This window comes from Peromyscus eremicus, chromosome 9 (genome assembly GCF_949786415.1).
Source record: "Peromyscus eremicus chromosome 9, PerEre_H2_v1, whole genome shotgun sequence".
Lineage (NCBI taxonomy): Eukaryota > Metazoa > Chordata > Mammalia > Rodentia > Cricetidae > Peromyscus > Peromyscus eremicus.
Window position 1 is genome coordinate 56,940,423 of NC_081425.1, and position 24,861 is coordinate 56,965,283.

Consider the following 24,861-nt stretch of genomic DNA (forward strand, 5'->3'; position numbering starts at 1 on the left):
TCAGGTTCCATTCCCAGCACCTACATGGCAGCTCACATGGACATACTCTTCTGGCCTCTGAGAGCACTGTATGCATGTTACACATATGTACATGTAGGCAAAACACCCATACACATAAAATAAATTAAAAATTTTTAAAAGTTGCAATTTATTATAAAGTTTGGGTCCTGCTTTTAAAACTCACGATGACTGTTTTCCTTGATGACTGTTTTCCTTGTCTCAGTCAAGGAAACTTAATGTTCATTGACTAAGCAAATATCTTATCACTCATCAGCCAATCATTCCCTTATAGTGAACACAAAGATTTGCAGAGTATTCAGTTACAGACATGTCTGTGCTGATCACATGGTGCTGGAGGATCTTTTTTTCATACTGGACTGCTTCTTTCCTGCATTCTCAGAAGTGGTATTAACTAGGTCAAAAAGTATGAGCATTTTATGGCTCTTAAAAATCTGCTGCCAAATGCTTTCCATAAAATGCTGTGCCTATTTACATCACTGCTTAACAACTCATATTTGCTCTGCTGATACATTACAGTCTACACCATCTAGATCCTACAGTCTCACCAAAATGTCCCTAGAACCAGTGTAGTAGCCATCTAAATGACCCCAACCAAGAAAAGTCAACTATTTGATAGGCGGCTTCAATGTTGAGGCTGTTTGATCAAATTATATAAGTCTGGGGTTTGTATGGTAGATTACCTCAACTCAAATCTCGCTCAATCTCATTATTAATGTGTGATTTTCTGAAGACTAAGTTCCCTCATCGATAATAGAGTTGTAAGAATTAAGTGAGTGGAAGGCATACCTGTCACATTCATTCTTAGTTGCGTGGTTAGAGCAGCATTAAAAAGTGGTGGTGGGGAACCTGCTTATAGTGGCCTTTACTTGTACCTTAAACATTTGCAAATCTCCCAAGACTAGGTAGTCTTACTGGTTTATGATTTTAAAATACAAAGACTCAGGACTTTCATGACTATTTGGAATCAAAACAAAACTGTCAGTCACTCTCCCTTTGAGTATTGTATCCATTGCATTCTCTGAAACACCTACTGAAGGTATGCTGCAACATTTCACTTTACCCCATGTCCCTCACAACTGAACTGCTTTGATTTTTATTTCCATACAGTGTATGTCTTTTCCTCAGATTTATTTTGTTAATTTCAGTGTTATCAAATCAGCTGTTAACCAATGGGTTTATTAACTGATAATGTTCACATTCTCTCTCTCTCTCTCTCTCTCTCTCTCTCTCTCTCTCTCTCAAACACACACACACACACACACACACACACACACACACACACACACACACACACATCCTTTCCATCCCTCAGTTGGGCTATAAATGTCCTTCTCAGTGACCACTGTTTCATTTCTACACCTCTCCTGTTCACATCATGGCCTTTTAGTCTTTTTAGAGGTTTGATACATTCACAGCTCACATTAACATTAATTTCAATGTCTGCTGTTGGCACAACTGTCTGAAGTTCCTGGGAACCCTGCAATGTCTGCTGATTCTAACTCGAGAAAGACTTCATTGTTTCTTACTGTCCTAACATTTTTAGTGAGTTCAATTGGTGGGGCTTTATCTACAGAAGTTCTATAAGAATGGGCCAGGGCAGGTCACTGTTTTGAGAATAATTTTCATATTGATTTCTTAGCCTGAATGTCTGCATCACGTATGGGAACATCCAAATCAGACTTTCTTTGCTCTCAAAGCACTGGTCCAAGTCCTCACAAGACAATGTTCCTTAATGGCCCAAAGATTAAGTGAACAGAAGTTTCCAGCATTCCTTTTGTTGGGAAATACAACACCAGGAGGTCTCTGTTACTAATTTTAAAACACATGTTTGGAATATTATATCTACTAATAAGACTAAATCCCATTATGGCCTGAAGTGTCAGCAAACGTAATGCTTTCAAACTGACAACCAGGTAGCTTTACCTCCTCATCCCCAAGGTAACCTCATACAAGTCTTCCAGAATGGTAGGAAATACTCAGAATTGCATAAAAAGAAACATTACTAACAAATCTGGCGGCTGTGATCATATGGCAAGTTGAATTTCAGCTAACTGGCTTTGGGGAAGTGTGTCATTTGCAAAATGAACAAAGCACAAAGTATCACGTGGTCTCTTTTCTCCTAGTCTTCCTGAAAGTTTTGTTTGGCATGCAGTTAGTTATTGTGACCTAGTGTTTGTTAGGTACCAGACTACCTGTAAATAATTTACACTTAACTCCTTTAATCCTTCTTAAAAGGTTGTGAGTAGGAAATATTTTCCTATTATATAGATGAAGACCATGAGGCTCAGGCATGAAGTGTGCATATGGTCCCAAAGCAGTAGGAAGCTGGCAGTGAGCTCTAGAGTCAGCACACTGAGCCAATGCAGTGTCCATTCTCGCTAGACTCAGAGAAAAGATCACCAAGTGATTAGAGTCTTTTAAACAGTGGTAAGTCCTACAAAGCCTTATTTGAATTGATAAAGATGTTGGGTTGGGAAGTTACGAAGAAGTGGATCAGTGGAGTGGGAGGGGACAAAATAGGGAAAGCAGGTTAATATGATTGAAATACATTGTGTACATGTATGAAAATGTCATGATGAATTCATCATGCATATTTAATACATGCTAAGCAAAAAAAAAGAGAAGAAAAAAAATCAAACTTTTTGTTTGGTGTGGTGGCACCTGTAATCTAAGCACTGGAGAGATGGAGGTGGGAGAGTCCCAAGTTGGAAGGCTTGGGCTACAATAAATCATGTTTTATGCCAGTCTAGGCTTCACCAAGACCCTGACCCAATCAACTACACACTTCTTGTAACTCACCAAGGCACAAACTACACAAAGGGGTGAACAAATATTTGGACAGGCATTCACTGAAGATGACACTGGGCAGTAAATAAAATGTCCATCAATAGTAATCCTTAGAAAGGAACGGTTGCACCAATATTAGAAGGGGCAAAATTTAAAAGACCAAGTGCTGGTCAGAATGCAGGGCAACAACTGGAAATCTCCTACACACACACCTCCACAGTACTGCTGACTCATCCTCACTGCATGCACATAGCTCACCCCTTTACACTGGATGGATGTACCAGAATTAGCTCATGTATTCAGAGTGATGGATATTTAGCTTGTACTTAAGTGCACTGTGGTAGAGAAAAGTCTACACATTTTGTATGGTTATGAATAATGCTGATGGACATGTTTACCTACTGTTTCTGAAGCAGCACACATCTTCACATAATGCCTCTATGGCAAATAGGTAAGGACTGTTGGGTGATATGATAAATCCATGTTTAGCTTTTTAAACTATCTTCCAAAGTGAAATATTATTTTTGGCTTAAAAAAAAAAAGTCAAGTTTTTATTGCCGCGCTGTGTATCACAGATCCAGTACTGCATGTGACCTGGGCATAAGTACTAGTTCTTCCTTTGTCGCTAAGGTGGTATTGCCCTGAGTAGAAGCTGAAAATCTTCAGGCTTCAGATTTCTCAGTGGACAAATGAGATTTAACTAACTCATTTCTCAGCTTTCTTTTAAGACAAAGATGATGCTTTTTATTATTTCACTGATGTGCTTACACAATGAACACACTGGGAGGAATTATGCCTAAATTTTTTAAAGAGGAACTTAGTTCTGTAGGGGCTTATAAGCTTTTCTCCACTCCAACAATGTACCAGTCATGGCCCTCAGGAACAGCAGTTCACTAGGAGACGCTCTATGCCTCAACAAGGATGCACTGGATTCTTGCTGTAGCAGGGAAAGGGAGAGGAACCCCTGCCTTCTTTCTCACCATCCTGAGCCACTGGGCCAAACTCGATGAATCTGCAACAGTGACTACCCCTACTAAGATTTTTTGGGGCCAGGCCCTCTAACAGCCAGAGACTTCTTTAAATATATTACAGTTTATTTGTTAATCTTTTATTTTTTCCATTTTTTAAAAGCATGATTCTATGTTGTACAAAGGCTGTTAAATGTGCCAATCATGTTCATAGTCAAATTAACTACACAGCTGGGTAAGATAAGAAGGCTAATTTTCCACTTGTGTAGAAATTTCGTAGCATGCATGTAAAAAATCTATAGCATACACAGTAAGGCATTTTCAGGCTGGAGGGTGACTAGTCACCACACACAGCTGAGGAACCCAGGGCTCTCACTCCTTTGGACCCTAGTCCGGTGCCTTGTAGTCTATGAAAACAAGCTAAAATGCAGAGGAAAGTTGTATAAAGCAATGCCCTGGCCAATGGAAGCTCAGAAGGGGGTGAAAATTCACATTGAACAAACAATTATGGCTGAGAGAAGTATGACAGGTCAGGGTTGGCTGGGGATTGTGGGCTGCCCGGCACCAGCAAGTGATAAATGTGAAGAAGCAATTAGAGTAGATGAGAAAAGTTCGCAGACCTATTTATGTGACTGTTGATGTAAAAGGAAGCAAATTACCCATTTACCCCTAATCTCTAGTTCTTAAATAATCCCCCATCCTACACACCCATCTTTCTTCCCCCACCTTTCCATTTGTCTCACTGACATAACCTAAGAGACAATGCTTCATTCAATAAACTATCTTAATTTGCGGAGAAGAAAAACATGAAAATGTGGTCCATGCTAAAGCTTTCCAAACTCAAGCTAAAGCACACTAAGAATGCATGACTGCTGGCTGCTCAAAGCACTGTCTCTTTCCCAAGAGGATGGCGACTCTTCCTGTTTCCTTTTTCCATGTGAGCACCATGGTTTCTCAAGCAATGAAGGCATAGCTTCCAGCTTCAAAGGACTGCAGCCTGGGGGCTGAAGACATACCAGTAAGTACGCTGGTTTTAGACACTGGACGTCAAGCTTCTACCAGTTTCCACAGCTACAATACTTTATTTCTGTGACACAGAAATGATCTCTCAGCAAATCCTTGCTACTTCAGCACAAAACAAAACAACAACAACCCCCCCACCCCCCCGCAAAAAAATCAAAAAACCCACAAACCCAACAAAACACTTCAAACTGTCACCGCAGCATCAATTACCAGGTACCCCTCACTTCTGTACTTCTGACTACGCCTTTTAAACATCGGCCAGTTTTTTTTGTTGGCTTGTCTATAAAGAAGGAAAAAAGAGCAGGCATTGGAGCTTGTGCCTGTAATTCATGCACTCAGAAAGCTGAAGCAGAACTGCTGTGAATGAGGCCATCTTAGGCTTCATAGTAAGACCTTCCTTAGACAAACAAACAAACAAGCAAGCAAACAGTGGGCAAGATGGTTTATCAGGTAAAGACACCTGATACTAAGTCCGATGAACTGAGTTAGATTCCCAGAATCCACATACTGGGATGGGATGTTGTTCCCTGGACTCCACATGCAGTAGCATGTAGGCACACATTCTTACTCTTACTCTCTCTCTCTGTCTCTCTCTCTGTCTCTCTCTCATACAAAAATTCCCATCAGAAAAAAAAGACTTGGGGACTCTTCCTTGAGGAGTCTGCACCCACATGTGGGTGTGACTTTTTGAGTGCCTCTTTTCCTCTAACCCTCATGTTTAAGCCTATATTAAAATATCCTTTAAAGATTTCCATCTCTGCTTCAAAAAATGTTTTTTTGTTGTTTTTGGTTTTAATTTTTAGATCTATAACTAATTATTACCACAAGGTTCTACTGGCAAATAAAAAATTAAAGACAATAGGTTTATTTAGGAGGATCTGGAATGAGTTGGGGAGGGGAAAAATATGAGTATAACATATTATATGATATTATCAAAGAACAAAAACATTATTTAAAAAAGACAGGCTTAAGCTGGGTGATAGTGCATGCCTTTAATCCCAGCACTTGGAAGGCAGAGGCAGGAGGATCTCTGAGTTCTAGTCTACAGAATGAGTTCCAGGACAGCCGTGGCTACAAAAACCTCATCTCAAAAAGCAAAAAACAAAACAAAACAAAACCCAAACCAAACCAACATACAAAAGACAGGCTTATTTATACAAATTTTTGAAAGTGTGCAGCAATGATGAAGTGTAAGAAAGAAGAAAACTGGGTAACAAATAGTGAGTCTTCTAAGTGGTCAGTGGAGTGGAATCAGCCAAGAATCAGCAAGGGAGAGACTAAAGTGGAATATCACGTCTCAACTGTTTGGTTCTGAGTGCAGCAGGGGTCAGAGGTGGGGCTTCTGGGAAGCTATTACAATGAACCCAATTTCACTAGTGGATTAATCCATATTCATAATCTGATGGCATTATTGCATGGGGTGGTAGTATAAAGTAGGAAGTAGGTCCTTGATGGAAGAATTAGGTCACTGCAGGAAAGAGAAACCTTGTCTCCTGGCCCCTTCCTCTCTCTTCTTCCTGGCCATCAGGAGATGAGCAGCCTGCATAAACTCTGCCTCATGTTCTACCTTGTCACCTGCCAAAGCAATGGATCAAGCCAACCTTCAGTGAAAACTTCTGATAACATAAGCTGAGACAAAAATTTCATCTTTTAAATTGTTTCCCTTGGGTATTTGGCACAGATGAACTCTTTTTCTTTTTTGTTTGTTTATATTTTTAGAACGGATTTTTCTGTGTCATCTTGGCTGTCCTGGAACTTGCTCTGTAGACCAGGCTGGCCTTCAACTCAGAGATCTGCCTGCCTCTGCCTCCCAAGTGCTGGAATTAAAGGTGTGCACTACCACCACCCGACTAGCGATGAAAACCTTGCTAGTACATGTCAGGGTTTCTTCTTAAGCCAGATCAAATGCAGTTAATGTTCAAGGTCAGGAAAAACCTGGACATCAGAGTCAACCAGAGACTGCATGGTTACTAGGGATCCCAGTCACACTTGTGAAAATGGGAAGACAGTTATCCAACTCACTAGGATTCTGAGTGGACAGTTTGTACTTAAAGATCTGCTGTCTACTTATGTTGCCTATCAGCAAGAAGGGTGTGCCATGGCCTGGAGAGTGGGAAAAACTAACACGCTTTAGCAGCGTCAGAGTTCAGAGAAAAAGATTCACAGCTTTGGATTGAGAGAATATTTCTAAAAACAGCCACTAAGCACTTAAATCAGGCTGTGTCCTTCACCTGAATGTATGTAGGGACAATGACTAAGCCGAATGACAATGTTCTAGAGCCTAGGCACACACACAAATTATTTTATTACGTATTTTTAAAGCTATGATATATATGTGTATCTGTGTGTTTGTGCATAGCACCAATGATGGAGTTACAAACAGTTTTGAGCTGCCAGACCTGGGAGCTGAATTAAACTTGGGTCTGAGTCCTTAGGAAGGGCAATGTGTGCTCTTTCCTTGTTGTTTTTTTTTTTTTGTTTTTTTTTTGAGACAGGGTTTCTCTGTGTAGCTTTGGAGCCTGTCCTGGAACTCGCTCTGTAGACCAGGCTGTCCTGAATGCACAGAGATCCACCTGCCCCTGTTTCCCAAATGCTGGGTTTAAAGGCGTGCGCCACCACCGCCCGGCTGCAATGTGTGCTCTTAATCACTGACAAAAAGTCTTCCTGATCACACCAGTAGCAAGTTAGGGATCAATAAAGGAAAGTGTTCATTCCCCTCTAACATCTATCTGAGACCTTGGTGGGAGGCTTCTAGCACATTACCTATTAGTAACTGATCAATCTCATCATTACCTTGTGCTAGAGGTCCTGGCAGACCTGTATGGGATCTGATATGTGTTATATATATATAGGAATGTTCCCTTTTTCTGATGATTTCCTGCAATTGTATGAATAATGAAGTTAATTCTGTATTATCAGGAATAAATTCAGCAGTTTCAATATGTAAAACAACTCTCTCTGCATATTGAGAGTCAGTGACTATATTGAGGGGTTTTGTGAAGTCCATCAGTACCATAAGAATGGCATACATTTGTGCCTTTTGTACAGAGCTGTATGGACTTTGTACCACTTTACTTAAGTCTCCTGATTTATATCCTTTGATGTCTGTAAGGGTGCTTCCAGAAAGATGTACCTGTTGAGGGCAGCATTATCTCCCTGCTAGTGTTCTGGACTGAATAAAAAGGAGAAAGCAACAAGCAGTCACCTGTCTGTTTCCTGAAGGGAACACAATGTCAGGAGCCAGTTGCCTCACATCCTGCCATCATGACTCCACCCTCACATCCCAGCCAAAGTAAACCCTTCTCTTACATCACTTCTGTCAGGGATGCTGGCACAGCTACAAGAAAAGCAACATGCCAGAGGTGGTGGCTCACGCCTTTTATCCCAGCACTGCGGAGGCAGAGGAAGGTGGATCTCTGAGTTCGAGGCCAGCCTGGTCTACATAGAGTTTCCAAGAAAGCCAGGGCTATAAAGAGAAATGCGGTCTTGAAAACAAACAAAACTAAAAAAAAAAAAAAAAAGAAAAAGAAAAAAAAAAAAAAAGAAAAGAAAAGCAACTACAGATCTTTTTACACTAGAATCCCAAATCTAAGGTGTGATTGTGGCTATTTAGAATAGAGACTATATTTGCTAGTCTCACTTGCAAGTAGCCATGAAAGTAGGTCTCAGTCAAGGTAAGTCTAAGTGGCCCTGCACTTTGAGAATTCATCCAAGGGAGAGAGAGTGCCTTTCTTTGCCCACCTTCCCCCTTAAAAACTCACCCTACTGTATGCATGATTGAAATTGGTGCTAGTTTTACTGTGTGACATTTTTAGCTAAAAACAAACAGTGGAGTGTGGTGGCACTTGCCTGTAATTGCAATCCTAAGGTGGCTGAGTCAGGAGCACAAGTTCAAGGCCAGGCTTGTCTACATAGTGAGTTCAAAATACTGTGTCACAAAACCAAACCAGGAGCTGGGCGTTAGTGGTGCATGCCTTTAATCCCAGCACTTGGGAGGCAGAGGCAGGCAGATCTCTGTGAGTTCGAGGCCAGCCTGGGCTACAGAGTGAGCTCCAGGAAAGGATCCAAAGCTACACAGAGAAACCCTGTCATGAAAAACAACAACAACAACAAAAAAAAAAAAACAAAAAAAACAAAAACAAAAACAAAAACAACAAAAAAAAACCCAAAACAGAATCAGGAGCCAGTGAGCATGGCTCAGTGGGTAAAGACACTTGCCACATAAGGCTGGCAACCTGAGTTCTATGTCTGAAACTCACAAAAGGTGGAAGGAGAGAACCAATTCCATAAAGTTATCTTCTCACCTTCACATATATACCATAGCATATGCACCATTCTCCACGCCCATCCACCCCATGTAATAATAACAGTAAATAATAATAGTAAACTGAGTCATAGTAAATTGAGTCAATGAATCAAAACAAAAGCAGTCTCACAACTCTGAACACAGCATCATACTGTCTAGTGATTCATCTGTTGATGGTTCTGATGATACTCAAGGTATTTATTAAATCTGGAGGAATGGGGTCTTCCCATCCATCCCTGCCTTTCTCAATGACGACCAAATGCTCTCTCCCTTTCAGATCTGGACCTCTTCTCAGAGTCTAGCCATCAACTAGTCCCATTGTTTCTCAGGATGCCTTTGCCTTCTGCCTCTGCGGCCTTCTGTCAAGTGGCTGGCACAACCCTCTGTTCTAGACAGGTAGTTCTGACTTCGGACTTGCTTCCCCGCATTTGCTAAGCTCCCTAGCTCTTCATGTTTTGGTTATATGCCAGTTTTCAGAACATTTTCTGTACCTGCAGCCAAGTCATACTTTTTCTTTTGCACTCCAAAGTTTTTAATTGTGCACAATGTGGTTCTTATTTCTGTCTTAGATTTCCAAAGAGATGAGTTTAAAATTTTCACATGTTCAAAATTGGTACTTTTAAGACTTCTCTGAAACTTTCCAAGGAAAAGAAAAATCCTTATTCTGTCAGTATTTAGACCACTGAGTGTATGTAAAAGCCCTATAGCTACTGCTAGACCTCCCCTGTTAGCCCTCCTCCAAGAGTTCCTGGGTTCTAAATCTGCTCAGTCTCATTACCGCAATTGCTGTTCCCCAAACTCACAACCTTTCAGATGTTAGTATCCTCGTGGGGTGGACATGATATTCCACAATAATGAAGTATAAGTACTACACACACTGCCATCAGTAGTAAGAACCAGTTGCTCATACTTGCCCATCACTGGGGAAATGGACACCTTACTTTTTACTTTTCATTGTTTTCTCCACCCAGAATAAGACACAACTCTCCTATTCAGACATATTTGCCAATCAAAGTACTTTTGTGTAAGTGATGCTGAGGATGGAACCCAGGGCCTAGCACATGCTGGGCAAGCAAGCGCCCTACCATGGAGCTGCAATCCTCTGCTCCAAGAGCTTTGTAAAGGCCAGCTCAGCTCTTACTTCTGGAAGAAGCTGTGATTCTCTAGATGGAATTCATCCTTTACAATCTTACACAGGGCACTACTGCCTTTATCACAGCCTGTCACCAAAAGCCCATTAATCACATGCTCCAATACATGGTGTCTGCAGACTGATAGGCACGTCCTACACCACTGACAGTGCTGCTTACGGGACAGGCTCAATATTCAGTTAGTAACACTCAATGGACTGTACTAGACAACCAGACAATGGGTTTTTGCTACTGCCTTTCTTACTGGTGGTTACAGATCATTATTCTGCAACAGTTTCTTCTTCCTACTGGACTATGCAGCTTGAATGAAATAACCTTTAAAAGAAATAAGCTGCCAGGTGGGCCTGGCTCTGAGCCCCCTTTGTTCCTATACCTTTTTTTTTTTTTTTTTTTTTGGCATGTAAGATGTAAATGGTAATTATGTTTATTTTAACAGACTATCTGTTCACATTTCTTGCCTTGATAGGGCCTGTCTCTGGAGACAGAACTATTTCTGGCTGTTATTTTTTGAGGAAACTTTGCCATTTCTTTTGAGGTCACAGAAGTGTTATTATTTGTGTGTCTGCTAAGAGTCACCTAGGACTTCAAGTTATAAAATCCATTGTTTACTTAAAACTTTAGAAATGGCATACAAGATATAATTAACTGCCTAGGACAAACATTCAAACACAAATAGATCTTTCCTGTAGAAAATAACATACTGTTGGACCACGTGAAAGAATCTCAGTTTAGTAATGACTAGAAAATTCTGGAACAGGAAAGTAGCTGGCTATAGGACATAAATTATTCAGGAAATTCAATCCAAAGTCAGCATCAAGGTGTTGTGTTAACAAGACACAACCACTCTCACTGGAAACAGACTCGAGATGCCTACTCCCGTCACCACTCCAACCCAAATTACTGCACGTGTGCACAACTACATACGATGCAAAAGAAGTCTGAAAAAGATGAGCTATAAAGATACACACCCAGAAACTTCATAAAATCCAACTGCACAAATGAAATAGTAAAATAAATTTAACAAGGGTGCTACGTGTCTTAAATATGTAGAAAAAGATTCCAATTCAGTGACAATAACAACAATAACAACAAAATCATACAGTATTTAGGGCTGGGGAGATGGCTCAGTGGGGAAAAGAGCTTGCTGTAGCTGGAGTTTTCTCCAGTCCTGCCCAGCCCCACGGATCCCGCAACCACTTATAAATCAGATACCTTTTGGATTTACCAAAATAGGATAGATAATGGAATATTTTCTCTGAGTTTGTCAAATGCAAATGGACTAGACATTGTTTAAGTATTTATTGCTTGTATATATTGTACATAGTTATTGTACTTATTGTATATAGTTTTTTTTATATTAGTTATAACTTTTTTCTTTTTTTCTTTTTATTAGAATAGAAGGGGGAAATATGGTGATATTTTATTTGTGCTGAAATGTGATTTTATTCGTATGTTAATAAATAAATGTTTATTTGTATGTTAATAAATAAAGTTGCCTGGGGATCAGAGCTCAAAGTGAGCCCTTTAGCAGAAGTCCAGTGGTGGTGGCACACATCCTTTTTTTTTTTTTTTTTTTTTTTGGTTTTTTGAGACAGGGTTTCTCTGTGTAGCTTTGCGCCTCTCCTGGAACTCACTTGGTAGCCCAGGCTGGCCTCGAACTCACACAGATCTGCCTGGCTCTGCCTCCCAAGTGCTGGGGTTAAAGGCGTGCGCCACCAAGTGGCACACATCCTTAATCTGATCACACGGCAGGCAGAGTCTCTGTGGACACAGCCAAGCATGGTGACCCAAATCTTTAATCCCAGTACCAACCATAGAGACTTGGAGGTCTGTATAGACAGGCAGTGACGAGGAAGTCATGTGGTTGGGTTTAGAGCCAATGAGAAGGCAGAACAGAAAGGCAATAAAAAGACAGGACACAGGAAGAAGATCCTCAGCACTCACATAGAAATCTCCCTATGAGTGGAGCAGAGACTGGAGAATTGCTAGGGCTGGCGGTCAGCCTTGTTCCAGGTTCAGTGAGAGACCCTGTCTCAAGGGGATAAGGTAGAAAGTGAGAGAGCAGAATGTCTAATGTCCTCTTCTGGTCTCTACACAAGTATGTATGAGCACATACACCCCTTATACACACATGTAAACAAATACACCCCCCCCACACACACACACGAGACAGAAAGTACTTAGACACATTTAAAAGGAATTATCTATTAGGAGGAAGTTTTTTGTTTTTGTTTTTGAGACAAGGTTTCTCTGTGCAGTTTTGGTGCCTGTCCTGGATCTTGCTCTGTTGACTAGGCTGGCCTCGAACTCACAGAGATCCTCCTGCCTCTGCCTCCTAAGTGCTGGGATGAAAGGTGTGCACCACCACTGCCCAGCAGGAGGAAGTTTTAAAATGCAATAAAGTGGTGGCAGTAAAATGATTTAAGTAAAAGGAAAGGTTTCTTGTTCTCCAAGAAATATTAAGCCAGGCAGTGGTGGCGCACACCTTTCATCCCAGCACTGGGGAGGCAGAGGCAGGCATCCTATGTGAGTTCAAGGCCAGCCTGGTCTACAGAGCAAGTTCCAGAACAGCCAGGGGTAGAAAGGGAAATTCTGTCTCAAAAATGTATGTATGTATGTATAAATTTTTTCCTTCTTCCTCCAATTATCTCTTTAAATTTTAATAAATTAACCTGGTTCCAAAAATCACACACGAAAGATTTTAATGGAAACAAATAATTCTAAGTTTATGAGAAAGTGAAAGGTCTGTATTTTATAGAACACGTGATGTTCTGGCATGCTCTGGAGTCCTGGCTTGAGGAAGAAGATGAGGAAGTAAGATACAGAAGTACCAGCCAAAGCTCCACTAGTCCAATAGTGTAGAGCTGGAGTGTGACTAGACTTGGAGGGGAAATGACAACAAAAGAGCTTGCAAATACACACACGACGGATGCCCTATCCACACATGAGAGGGAAACAGAATTATAATCATATTGACACGCCATATTTTCACTTTTCAGCCAGGAAAAAAACAATTTTGATGTTAACATTGAAGTGGTGTATAGGAGGGGAGCTACTGCGAAGCCTAATCTGAAGAACCACTCACTATGGGGGAATTGTGTGTGTGCATAGCCTCTGAACCATCAATTTCACAATCAGAAATGTATTTCAGATACACTCTCAGATGCCAGCAAAGGCCACTGTGAAATACAATTCACTTGCAAATGATGGGGTATAACCTAGCACTGTGTACGTAAGTTTGGTTGATAAATTCAGCTATATTTAAACAACAGATGCTGTGAAGTGATTTCCTGGAAATAGTGTGAGTGTAGTTTGAGGTACAGTGATAGTAGCTTCATGAACCACACTTTAGATCAGCAACATACTCCACATCTTCAACTTGAATATTTTTACAATAACTGGGAGTGGCGGAGACAGGGGTAGCAGAACTCTATTTTCTAGGCTAAGAGCCACAGTTCTAACTGTCCCTTCAGGAAACCAAAATACAAAGTGTTCGTTAAAAATAGTTCTAAAAATACTTGAAAGGCACACTGGAAACATTTCACAGTTTAGAACGAAAGTTTGTAGAAAATAAAGAGTCTTGAATTTTGTTACATGCAGGTTCTTATTTAATAGTTATGAACATTCAGTTTTAAAAATTGAGGCAGTTTTAGATTTCTTTTTAAAACAGGGTCTCATGTAGCCCAGGCTGGTCTCAAACTAACTATGTAGCAGAGGATGAACCTCTGAGCCTCCTGCCACCTTCAGAATGCTGGAATCAAAAGTGTGTGTCACCATGCCCCATAATTCTAGAAACTGACAGGAAAAAAGTTGAAAGCAACATGCCACAAAATATCAACATTATCACTATTTATGCAAAAAATAAAAAGGGGATATTAATTACATTTATGTATATAAGCCCACAGACTACCTCCAAGGACGGACACACACACACACACACACACACACACACACACACACACACACAAAGAAGTTATTCTGGGGAACAGGATAAAGAGTAGAAGGGAGGGGCTGGAGAGATGGCTCAGTGGTTAAGAGCACTGGCTGCTCTTCCAGTGGTTCTGAGTTCAAATCTTAGCTTCCTAGCAACCACATGATGGCTCATAACCATCTGTAATAGAATCTGATGCCCTCTTCTGGCATGCAGGTACACACGTAGAGCACTCATACATAAAATATAAATAAAATTTTGAAAAAAAAAGAGTAGGAGGGAATGCATGCACGCACACACACACACACACACACACACACACACACACACACACAGCGAGAGAGAGACAGAGACAGAGAGACAGAGAGACAGAGAGACAGAGAGAGAGGTTGATTGATTTACTTTTATGCTCTATGTATGAGTGTTTTGCCTGCATGTATGTCTCTGTACACCATGTGTATGCCTGGTACCCACAGAGGCCAGAAGAAGGTCTTGGATTCCCTGGAACTGGGTTACAGTCTGATATGGGTGCTGGAAACTGAACTCAAGTCCTCTGTGAGAGTACCAACTATTCTTCGGTAAGCCAGCTCTTCAGCCTCAAGGGAATTAGTTTTTGTGTTTTTTGAGATAGGGTTTTATGCAGCCCAGGCTGGACTGAAAATGACTATGTAGCTCAGGATGACCTTGAACTCCTAAGCCTCCTGTCTACATCTTCTGAATTCTGGGATTATATTGTGTCACCACACCACTCCAAGACAGAATCTTTTCAGTTTTTGTTACTGTTTATAATTTTTACACATTCAGTTTGTTTTCAAAAATAAAAATAAACAATGTGGATACATTACAAAAAACAAAACAAATTTGCACACAAAAGTCTCAGCATAATCATTACAGAAATGCAAATAAAAATTATCAGATATAGGATGGCTATCACTAAAGCAACAGTCCAAATAAAGCATAAGTATTAGCAAGAACATGGAGAAATCAGAAGCCTGTCAACTTCTGGTGAGATTATAAAATGGTGCAGGGACAGCCACTCTGGAGCATACTCTGGAGGCTCCACAATAAATAAAGTTCAGAATTCTGGGTGATTTAATAACAACTTCATTGCTGAGTACGTGCTGAAAACAAAAATAACACAAAAGCAGACTGAAAACAAGGGCATGAACAGGTATTTGTACTCACAGTCTCTGAAGTAGGCAAAGGTCTGATTAAACAGAATGTGGTCTAGACCACAGAACATCACTCAACCTTTCAGAAGGGAATTCTGACACATGTGACCACATGGGTGAATCTTGTAATTGTTGCTAAGTGAAATAAGCCAGTCAGAAAGGGCACACACTGTATGCTACTGATGGGAGGGACCTAGAGTAGCCAGATTCACAGTGGCAGAAAGGACAATGGCTGACAACCAGAGGCTTAGGGGAGTGGGAAATGAGTAATGTTTAATGTGTAAACCTAAGAACACTCTAAAAATGTACGGTCATGGTTACATAACAATGTGAATATACTTAATGCCATTGAAGTGTTTGCTTAAAAGTGGTCAAATGGCTAATTTAATACTGTGTATGCTTTGTCACATCTTAGATAACAGTGCACAAAGACTTACAACAAGTTAAGTTGAATATGTCAACTAAAATCTTCCGACAGCCGCGCACAACAGATAAAACAGTCAGACATAAAAGACTGTACAGTATACGAGCCAATTCATATGAAAAGACCAGAAAGGGCAGGTCTCCAGTGACAAAGATTACATTAGAGGCTGCATGGGCCCATTAGCTTGACTGATAAGAGGCGGAAGGGAGAAATGAATTGTGATGATAGCTGAATAACTGTAAATTCACTAAAACCCAGTATATTTGAGTCTTTAAATGCACGTGTTTTATTACATAATACCTCAATAAAGCTATTTAAAATATTTTTAAAAATCTGTAAATACTATAATACCCTTGGTTAAAACTACTACTTTATATACATATTTCCACATACTGGAAAAAACGTGGGAAGGAATCCTTAAATAGAAGGCCTAACCATGTTGCCTTAGTGGCTCTCCTGTTACTGAGGTAAACACCCTTACAAAAGCAATTTAAGGGAGATGGGCTTATTTTAGGCACTCTTCAAGGTACACACCATTATAGCAGGTAATTTATGACAACAGAAGCTTAAAAGAGCTGTCATATTATACCAACATCAGGAACAGAGAGGGACAAAGACATGCTTGGTAGTGCTCAGCTGGCTTTCCCTATTTTATACAGCCCAGGATCCATGGTCCACCCAGAGTGGGCAATTCTTCCCTCCACAATTAACACAATACAATCCCTCACAGGCATGCCCAGAGGCTCATCTTGAAGAACCAGCCTGCCTCCATCTTAGGCTTAAAAATCATCTTAAAAGACACTCTAGGTTCATTCCTGTTTACTGCCTGTTCTAGGAATGGCAATCTCATGTCTCTGTTTCAAAAAGTTAGTTGGAAGGCAGAAGCAGGTGGATTTCTGTGAGTTCGAGGCCAGCCTGGTCTACAAAGCGAGTTCCAGGAAAGGCGCAAAGCTACATAGAGAAACCCTGTCTTGAAAAACAAACAAACAAAAAAAGTTAGTAAACATCTTGCAACCCTACCTTTGTTTCAAAAGGGTTGTTATGGTTACCTTGTTATGACTACCTGCTGTTTCCACCACCTTATAATCTTGTCTTTGTTTCAGGAGGTCTTTATGACTAACTTGTTATGCTTATGTTCTGCACTTGTAACCCCAACTATTTTGCCCACCAAATCCCACATTTGGAAACCCCTTACCCCTGAGCTATAAAAACCCCATCTTCCTCACATCCAATGCTGACCTCCTGAGCCCTGACTTGGGGGACCAGCCCATGTACGTGAATAAAAAAACCTTGCTTTAATTAATTTGGCTATGATAATTTGGGTTGGTGGTCTTTCTCCTCTCTTCTTTAGGACTAACAATCTCCCAGATGATTCTAGACTCCATCAAGCTGACAATGAAGAAAGGAAAAATATAGATAAATTGAACTTATAAAAAGACAGTAGCTGCTTAAGCCTTAAGTCTGAAAATTTCATTATGCCAGACATTCTATTATAAACTTTCTCTGTCCCTTTATAAACATGAATGATTAAAAAATGAACTACCTTAAGAGCAAAAAGGGGCACTAATTTCACAGTTTGTACTGAAGAGATGCTTCCTGACTATGCATCCTCGAGGAAGCAAAAGTTCACTTAAGTTATGCTTTCAATAAACTTAAACATTTCATATCTTTAAGGCATGGGCATATATATAGCCAACATGGGACAAGTTACTGCATTTCTCACAGTAAGTTATTCATTGTGGCCACTGAACATCCTGGGCTCTGAAGCTGACTCTTCCCTTAAAAGTTTTCTCCAGGGGCTGGAGAGACGGCTCAGAATAGTTGAGAGCACCTGTTATTGCAGAGGACCTGGGTTCAATTCCCAAAACTCACAACCGTCTGTAACTCCAGTTCCAGCGTATCTGATGTCCTCTTCTGACCTCCTTGGGCACTACTTATGCACTTAGTTCACATACACGCATGCAAAACACTCATACACATAAATAACATTTAAAGTCTAAAAAAAGCTTTCTCTAGTCCTTTTCCCATCTTTACTGTGCCTTTCCTACTTTTTCTCAGAACCTCTGGCTTCTACCCTCTTCGTAGTCCTACCTGGTATGCCAGTACCTGGCTTCTAGATGGTCCTTCTTTTAGAGGCTTGGAGGATCTTTGCTGCTCACATCCCTTGCCTACCTGTGCCTGATCCCATAATTCTGTTCACCTTAATGCCTAATGTTCACACATTGGCATTTTCAAAGCAATGCCAGAGAGCTTTTGAAAATATCCTTTAAAGATTGCTATGGTACCATGCTATTTATTGACTTGTCTGTTTGTTTAACGGGGATGGGGCACAGTCTTGCTATGTATCTCTTGGCAAGCCTGGAACTATGTCTATCAGGCTAGCCTTACATTTGCATCATTCCTCTTGCCTCTGCTTCCCAAGGGCTGGGATACAGGTGCTAGTCCTCCTGCCCAGAGGCACCACAGTTTTAACTGATGAAAGCTCCCCTTTCTGAGATGTCTTTCCATATCCATAACCACTACTAGAGGTATGTTTTGCTCAATATGAAGAAAGTTTGCAGAAGGTGGATAAGGGGTGAGGCCAGAGGAAAGGAGATAGTTATATTAGTAAGAAAAAGGCAACAGCTTTCTCAAATACTGACAGAATAATAGAAAGCTAGTGGCAGTTAGACATGATTAAAATTTTAAGAAGGTATATTTCTGGCTACAACTACAACTAGAATCTCTACTATTTTATTACAAAAATACTTAAGCCAGTGATCAACAATCTATCTCTATCATGGCACTCACTGTCACACTGTCTGAATCCTATAGCAAACCCAGCAAGCTTCCATAAAGGCAGGAAATACATCTGTTCTGCTCACTGTAGTACACCAGAACCCCGAGCAATGCCTAGTACAAAGGCGGTGTCCAAGAAGATTTGTTGAGTGAATAAATGAGCGAAGATGGAGACATGAGGGATGGTTTCTTCCTAGAGCTTTGTTGATATATAGCAAGCCAGGAACATTTCCACCAGGAATGACTAGGTTTCCCTGAGTCTGGAGGTCAGAGTTTGCACCTTCCCTGCTTGTGAGCTGTCACACACACACACACACACACACACACACACACACACACACACTGCTGACCATCTGAGAAAACGGTAAAGGGCTATGAGCACTCAGGGGAAGCCACTCAGGCGCGGTGTGTTAAGATTAGAGGGGTCACCTTTATCGGAGCAGCACTGGCTTAGCTGAGGAATCACAGTGGCAGACGCCCCCACCCCAACCCTAATGCAACTATTGCTTCCTGGGGAAAAATCTGCCATCTATGTAGCTTTTGCTTTGGTAACAATAGAAGATCAGTTCTTCAGTGAAACAGTTTAGAATTCTGAAATGTAAAATGTCCATTTTTATTACAGCGCATTACCGTACAAGGTGTGCTGCATGGCTGTATGCAGCACGGGGCTTTTTCAGAGCTTGAGGAAATTAAGAAAACGCTTTATCTTCCTGGTGCTGTGGCGTGACACTACATCAGAGGGACACAGGGGGGCGCACTAATCAACCGGAGAGGAGAAACAGAAATGCCCGATATCAGGTTGACGTTTTAACAGTCAAACTGAAACACATGCAGCGAATTCTGGGGAGATTGAAGGACTATCATTCACTGAAAAAGATGTTCTGTTCCTGACTCAAGTTCAAGGAAGCCAAAAGAATTTGTCACTCTGTCAAGGAGAAGCCTAGCACTTTCAGTACAAGGTGAGGATCAACCACACCCACAGCCTCTAATGTTTGTTAAATGACCTTGGAGCAGGAGTCACTATTTTAACAAAGACCTTGTATATATCCCACCACTGCACTTGGAGTTCTGCTCATCCTCCACCGAACCGGTATGTCAATCTATTGCTTTGTTCATCTGTTTTCCCTGGAGTAATGGTGAGATAAGCTTGAACAGGTAAAAATGAAACAGTTTTGCATAAAGAACAGCCTAGAACTGAGATGTGGTCTGTGGCCTTTGCGAGTTTTAAATATGTAAATACAATAGTAGTATACAATTCCCTTCTTGGAATTCAGTGAGTACAGTATAATGGAGAGCAAAACGAGTTGCCTTCAGGCCTTTAACTAGACAGTGACAACAGCTGTCAAGAGCCAGGGACTCGGAGGTGAGGCGCCTCACTCACAAGAAAGAGTACCATTAATCCCAAAGTCACATTCAAGTTTGTGGTTCAGCAAAATGGTAAGTTAATTCCCATGCATAACTCTTTGGGGTCAAAGGTAATGGTTAAAATGGAATGTGTTGAAACTCTGAATGTTAAGGGTATACTGTGGCTGCATAATAAATATCTATGGACTGGATAAGCTAGAAGATTCTGCCAGTCACGGGAACTATCTCAGAAGGATCCTGCATTCCTGAACTTCAGACACATTCATTCACTTTAATCTTCACGGACTTGAATGACTAGATTCCTGGCCATTGTGTTTCAGGCTCACTTGATGTCAGTCTGCTCAGTCTATTTTGTGGACATCTGCTAAGGACTTTGGTGACTTCTTCCCATGATTAGCTGAACTGACCACTAAGGTGTACCTGATTAGGCTCCTATACTAAGAAGTAAATGTGCTCTAAAGTATGCCAATTTAGAAGCTATACTTCCAATTTTCTTATCTCTTCTAAAATAATTATATGGAAATATCAATGAATTAATTTTGTTAAACACAGCTGCCAGAATAATGTATAAATATAGGCAGTCATTAAATCCTTCGCGTTAGTATCTAACTAGGAACTCTTCATTCAATGTCTTAAGTGTGAGTGTGAAAAGCCAACAAGAAAGTGATATGCGTGCTCGCTTCGGCAGCACATATACTAAAATTGGAACGATACAGAGAAGATTAGCATGGCCCCTGCGCAAGGATGACATGCAAATTCGTGAAGCGTTCCATATTTAAAAAAAAAAAAAAAAAGAAAGTGATATGCAAGGAGCTAGAGAGATGGCTCAGTGGTTAGAGCACTGCTACTCTTCCAGAAAACCTGACCTGGGTTTGACTCTCAGCACCCACATGGCAGCTAGCAACTGTCTATAAACCCAGTTCCTGGAGATTCAATACCCTCTTCTGTTCTGCTCAGCACCAGGCATGCACATGGTGCAGACATGTATGGGGGGAAAACACTCATACACACAAAATAACATACATTTTTAATAAGTACTTTTTAAATTTTAAAATACATTTTTAAAAAGAAAGTGATGTGCAAGGGGCTTAGTGGTTAAGAGCACTCTCCACTGCTCTTGAAAAGGACTGGGGTTTGGTTCCCAGTACCCACACTGGGTGGCTTATAACTCTAATTTCAGAGGATCCAACATCCTTTACTGGACACCTTGGGCTCCTGAATACACATGGTGCATATATATATGTGTGTGTATATATATATATATACACACACATATATATATGTGTGTGTGTGTGTAAATTTAGAAAAAGAAAGTGATGTGCAAAGTTAGAAAACTATAGATCCTATCATAGAGGCTATTCCAACACATGAAAAACAAACAAAAAGCCAACTGAGCTGAAGGGTCAGCTGACACCCTCGATCCCAGCTCTAGAGGGCTGAAAGCAGGAGGACTACTGAATGACTAAGGTCAGCTGAGCCAGGTAGTGAGTTCCAGGCCAGCATGGGCTTCAGAGCTCCTGTTTCAGAAGAAAAACAAAACCAAGAGAATACTAGCTTCATTCAGTTGGTATGCCATGGGGCCTGTTAGATTACAAACGAGGTTTTGTTGTTGTTGTTGTTTTTCGAGACAAGGTTTCTCTCTGTAGCTCTGGCTGTCCTGGAACTCACTCTGTAGACCAGGCTGGCCTTGAACTCAGAGATCCACCTTCCTCTGCCTCCCGAGTGCTGGGATTAAAGGCATGCGCCACCACAGCCCAGCTTACAAAGAAAGTTTTAAAACCTTAATTCTTTTGTGAACAAGTTTTTAAAGATGGTGTCTTACCATCTCAGGTTGGTCTGGAACTGGAGATCCCTCTGCCTCTGCCTTTGCAGTGACAGGATTACAGATGTATGGTACTTTGCTCAACACTAATAATGCTTTTAAAGATTGCAACCAAAACAAACTCCAACTTAAATTTAAGGTATCTTGGTGTGCACTCCTCTAAGAGTTGATGTAGCACTGTGATGTCACTGTGCTTCTGACTCTGTCCTCACTGAGCAACGAACTCCTAAGCTAGGGAGACATGGAATCAGACCCTGCTTTTTCACTTTTAATTTGTTAAACTTGGAGGCTCTTCCTTTGCTTCCCAGAAACTCACATTTCTAATTTGTAAAATGGAATACTATCACCTAGATCAAAGTATGTATTGTGCCAACACTTAGTTCATTGCCTGTCACACAGTACCTGTTCTGTAAAAGGCAGTAATTGGGGCTGGAGAGGAGGCTCAGGAGTTAAAAGCACTTCTTACTCTTGCAGAGGACCTAGGCTCAGCTCCCAGAACCTATGAGGTGGTTCACAACCATATGTAGCCCCAGCTCCAGGGGATCCAGTGCCCTCTTCTGGTTTCTATGGGGACTGCATGCATCTGGTGAGCAGGCTTACAAGCAATACATCCCCACACACAAAATAAAAATATTCTTTTTAAACTGTACAAATTATTATTTTTACTCAGGTTATTGTTTATTATAATCTCAAATTCACCCTTTAACCTTTTCCCAACATTCCCACAGACCCTGACAGTCTTTGGGAAATTATTCACGTAGTAGTGAAGTCAAACTATGTGTTAAGTCTCTGGGAAAACAATGTCTACATTAGGGAAGACCAACAAAGAAATAACTGTAATTCCAACAAACAGGAGGTATACCATGAAAACACACACCAGGGTTGTCTAATTCAAGAAACCTTTGAAAAACTGTTATTCAAACAGTGTCCTGAAATATGTGAAGACATTAAATAAGAAAAGACAAAATAGGTAATTGAACATACTTATATTCTCAGAGACAAAAGAAAACAGTGAACTCAAAGAACTGGAAAACAACCTACATGATCTGAATAAAGACATCCACGGCAAAGGCTCGTTAGACTCCATGTGGAGACATAAACAGGACCATATTCTCCAGGCCAAGTCAACCAAGTTAAAGACTGTAAGTTTTCCTGAAAGGCAAAAGAAGCCACTAAGGTGGTTCCTTCCTTCTTTTTTTTTGAGACAGGGTTTCTCTGTGTAGTTTTGGTGCCTGTCCTGGATCTCGCTCTGTAGACCAGGCTTGCCTCAAACTCACAGAGATCCACCTGGCTCTGCCTCCTGATTGCTGAGATTAAAGGTGTGCGCCTTCGCCGCCCAGCTAAGGTGGTTCTGAGGGGATTCTGCAATTCAAACACAATGTTGAGATTCCCCAGAAAAGAATAAACTCGAGAGGTCAAGACTGAACCTAGGGAGGCCGTTTAGAAGGTGTTCTAGCTTGTTTTCCATTGCTGTGATAAAACACCATGACCAAGCTAAATGTAGTGGCATACACTAATCCCAGCACTTGGGAGGCAGAGGCAGGTGGATCTCTGTGAAACCAGCCAGGTCTACAGAGAGTTCCAAGATAGCCAGAGCTACATAGTGAGACCCTGTCTCAAAACAAGACAAAACAAACAAAAAACAAACTACAAAAACACCCACCATGCCAAAAGGAAGGAAAGGGTTTAATTGCCTTACACATTCTGATCACAGTCCATCATGAAGGGAAGTCAGGGCAGGAAATCAAACAGGACCTTGGAGGCAGGAACTGAAACAGAGGCTATGGAGGAGCACTACTTACTAGTTGCTCCCCATGGCTTGCTGAGCTTGCTTTCTCATCAGCTTTAGGATCATCTGCACAGGGATAATACCACAACTGGGCCCATCCACATCAGTCAGGAAAATGTTCTACAGACTTAATAGAGGTGTTCTCTCAACTGAGGTCCCTCTTCCCAGATTAAAAACAACAACAACAAACCAACCAGGACAGAAGGTCTTATTGATTCCAAGTGCAAAGTGAAACAAGCCACGACAAAAGCAATCTTAGTAAGAAGACAGAAAAACAGACCCATTCAAGAAATTTTCATTAATGGAAAAGAATCATATTGAGGGGAAAGAATCAATGAGATGTGGCTATACCTCATCTCAAAAACAAATTTGTTCAATAACATGTATCTATTTTTTTTTTTCCGAGACAGGGTTTCTCTGTGTAGGTTTGCGCCTTTCCTGGATCTCATCTGTAGACCAGGCTGGCCTCGAACTCACAGAGATCCGCCTGGCTCTGCCTCCCGAGTGCTGGGATTAAAGACGTGTGCCACAACCGCATGTTAATGTTTTCATTATCCCCATGCTGAAGATCAAACCCAATGCACTGTGCATTCTAGGCAAGCATGTAGCCCCTGACCTATATCTCTAGCCCCTATAATATAAAACAACCACAACCAACTCCACATTCCTAAAGCAGTGCACAGAGTTAAAACTTAAGGGCATGAGAAATTTATTAAAAGCCTTTGGTAGGCACAACACACAAGTTTAACATACTGAGAAACTATTTTGGAAACCACATTGGTTTATGCACAGTAATTCTGCACTAAAGATCACTTATCTTTTAACTATTAGATTAGTTATGAGATCTACACTTGGTTTGAATTTGAAGAGAGAAGGGGTGTTAATTAGAACACTTCCTTTTCTTGGTGTCACCTTTTGATTCTGAAAGGAAAAGGCTAATTTTTCATCTGTTCCTTTCCCTTTGTAATCTTGTATATAGACCAAGCAAGAGGATTTTATAAGTAAAGCAAAAAATACATAAAAATCTGATACCCTCATAAAAATTGTTCTGGAATAAACACTTGCACATCACTTCCTTCTTAAACAGAACCTACCAAATATGCTTCACTCTTCATTGCGGACATTTATCTCCATGTAGCAATTATGAAGGTTCTACAGTAAGTTGGCAGTGACAATGTGGGGGTCTAAGAGGGTGAGAGCAAGTATTTCACACCTGCTTTCAATTCTCCTTATTACTCTATCACTTATCCCATTACACTCGAATAAAACAACTTGTTAGAATGGTGTGCTCAGTAAAACGGCTCAAAGCAAAGATCTGAGAAGT

At 40.9% G+C, this 24,861-nt stretch overlaps 1 protein-coding gene and 1 non-coding gene across 3 annotated transcripts in view; one reads left to right on the forward strand and one right to left on the reverse strand.

The window, feature by feature from the left end:
* Positions 1–24,861, reverse strand: part of Ints9 (integrator complex subunit 9) — an 88,859-nt gene that overhangs the window by 62,701 nt on the left and 1,297 nt on the right. The window contains exon 1 of one of the 2 annotated variants that reach the window (XM_059273464.1): positions 15,373–15,494. The exons of the other annotated variant lie outside the window; for it this stretch is intronic. The gene's annotated coding sequence lies outside the window, so the exon portion shown is untranslated. Of the gene's footprint in view, positions 1–15,372; positions 15,495–24,861 lie in introns of those variants that run through there. 2 annotated transcript variants of the gene reach the window in all.
* Positions 20,599–20,705, forward strand: LOC131920233 (U6 spliceosomal RNA). The gene has a single exon (XR_009381579.1). It is a non-coding gene; the product is annotated as a U6 spliceosomal RNA (small nuclear RNA).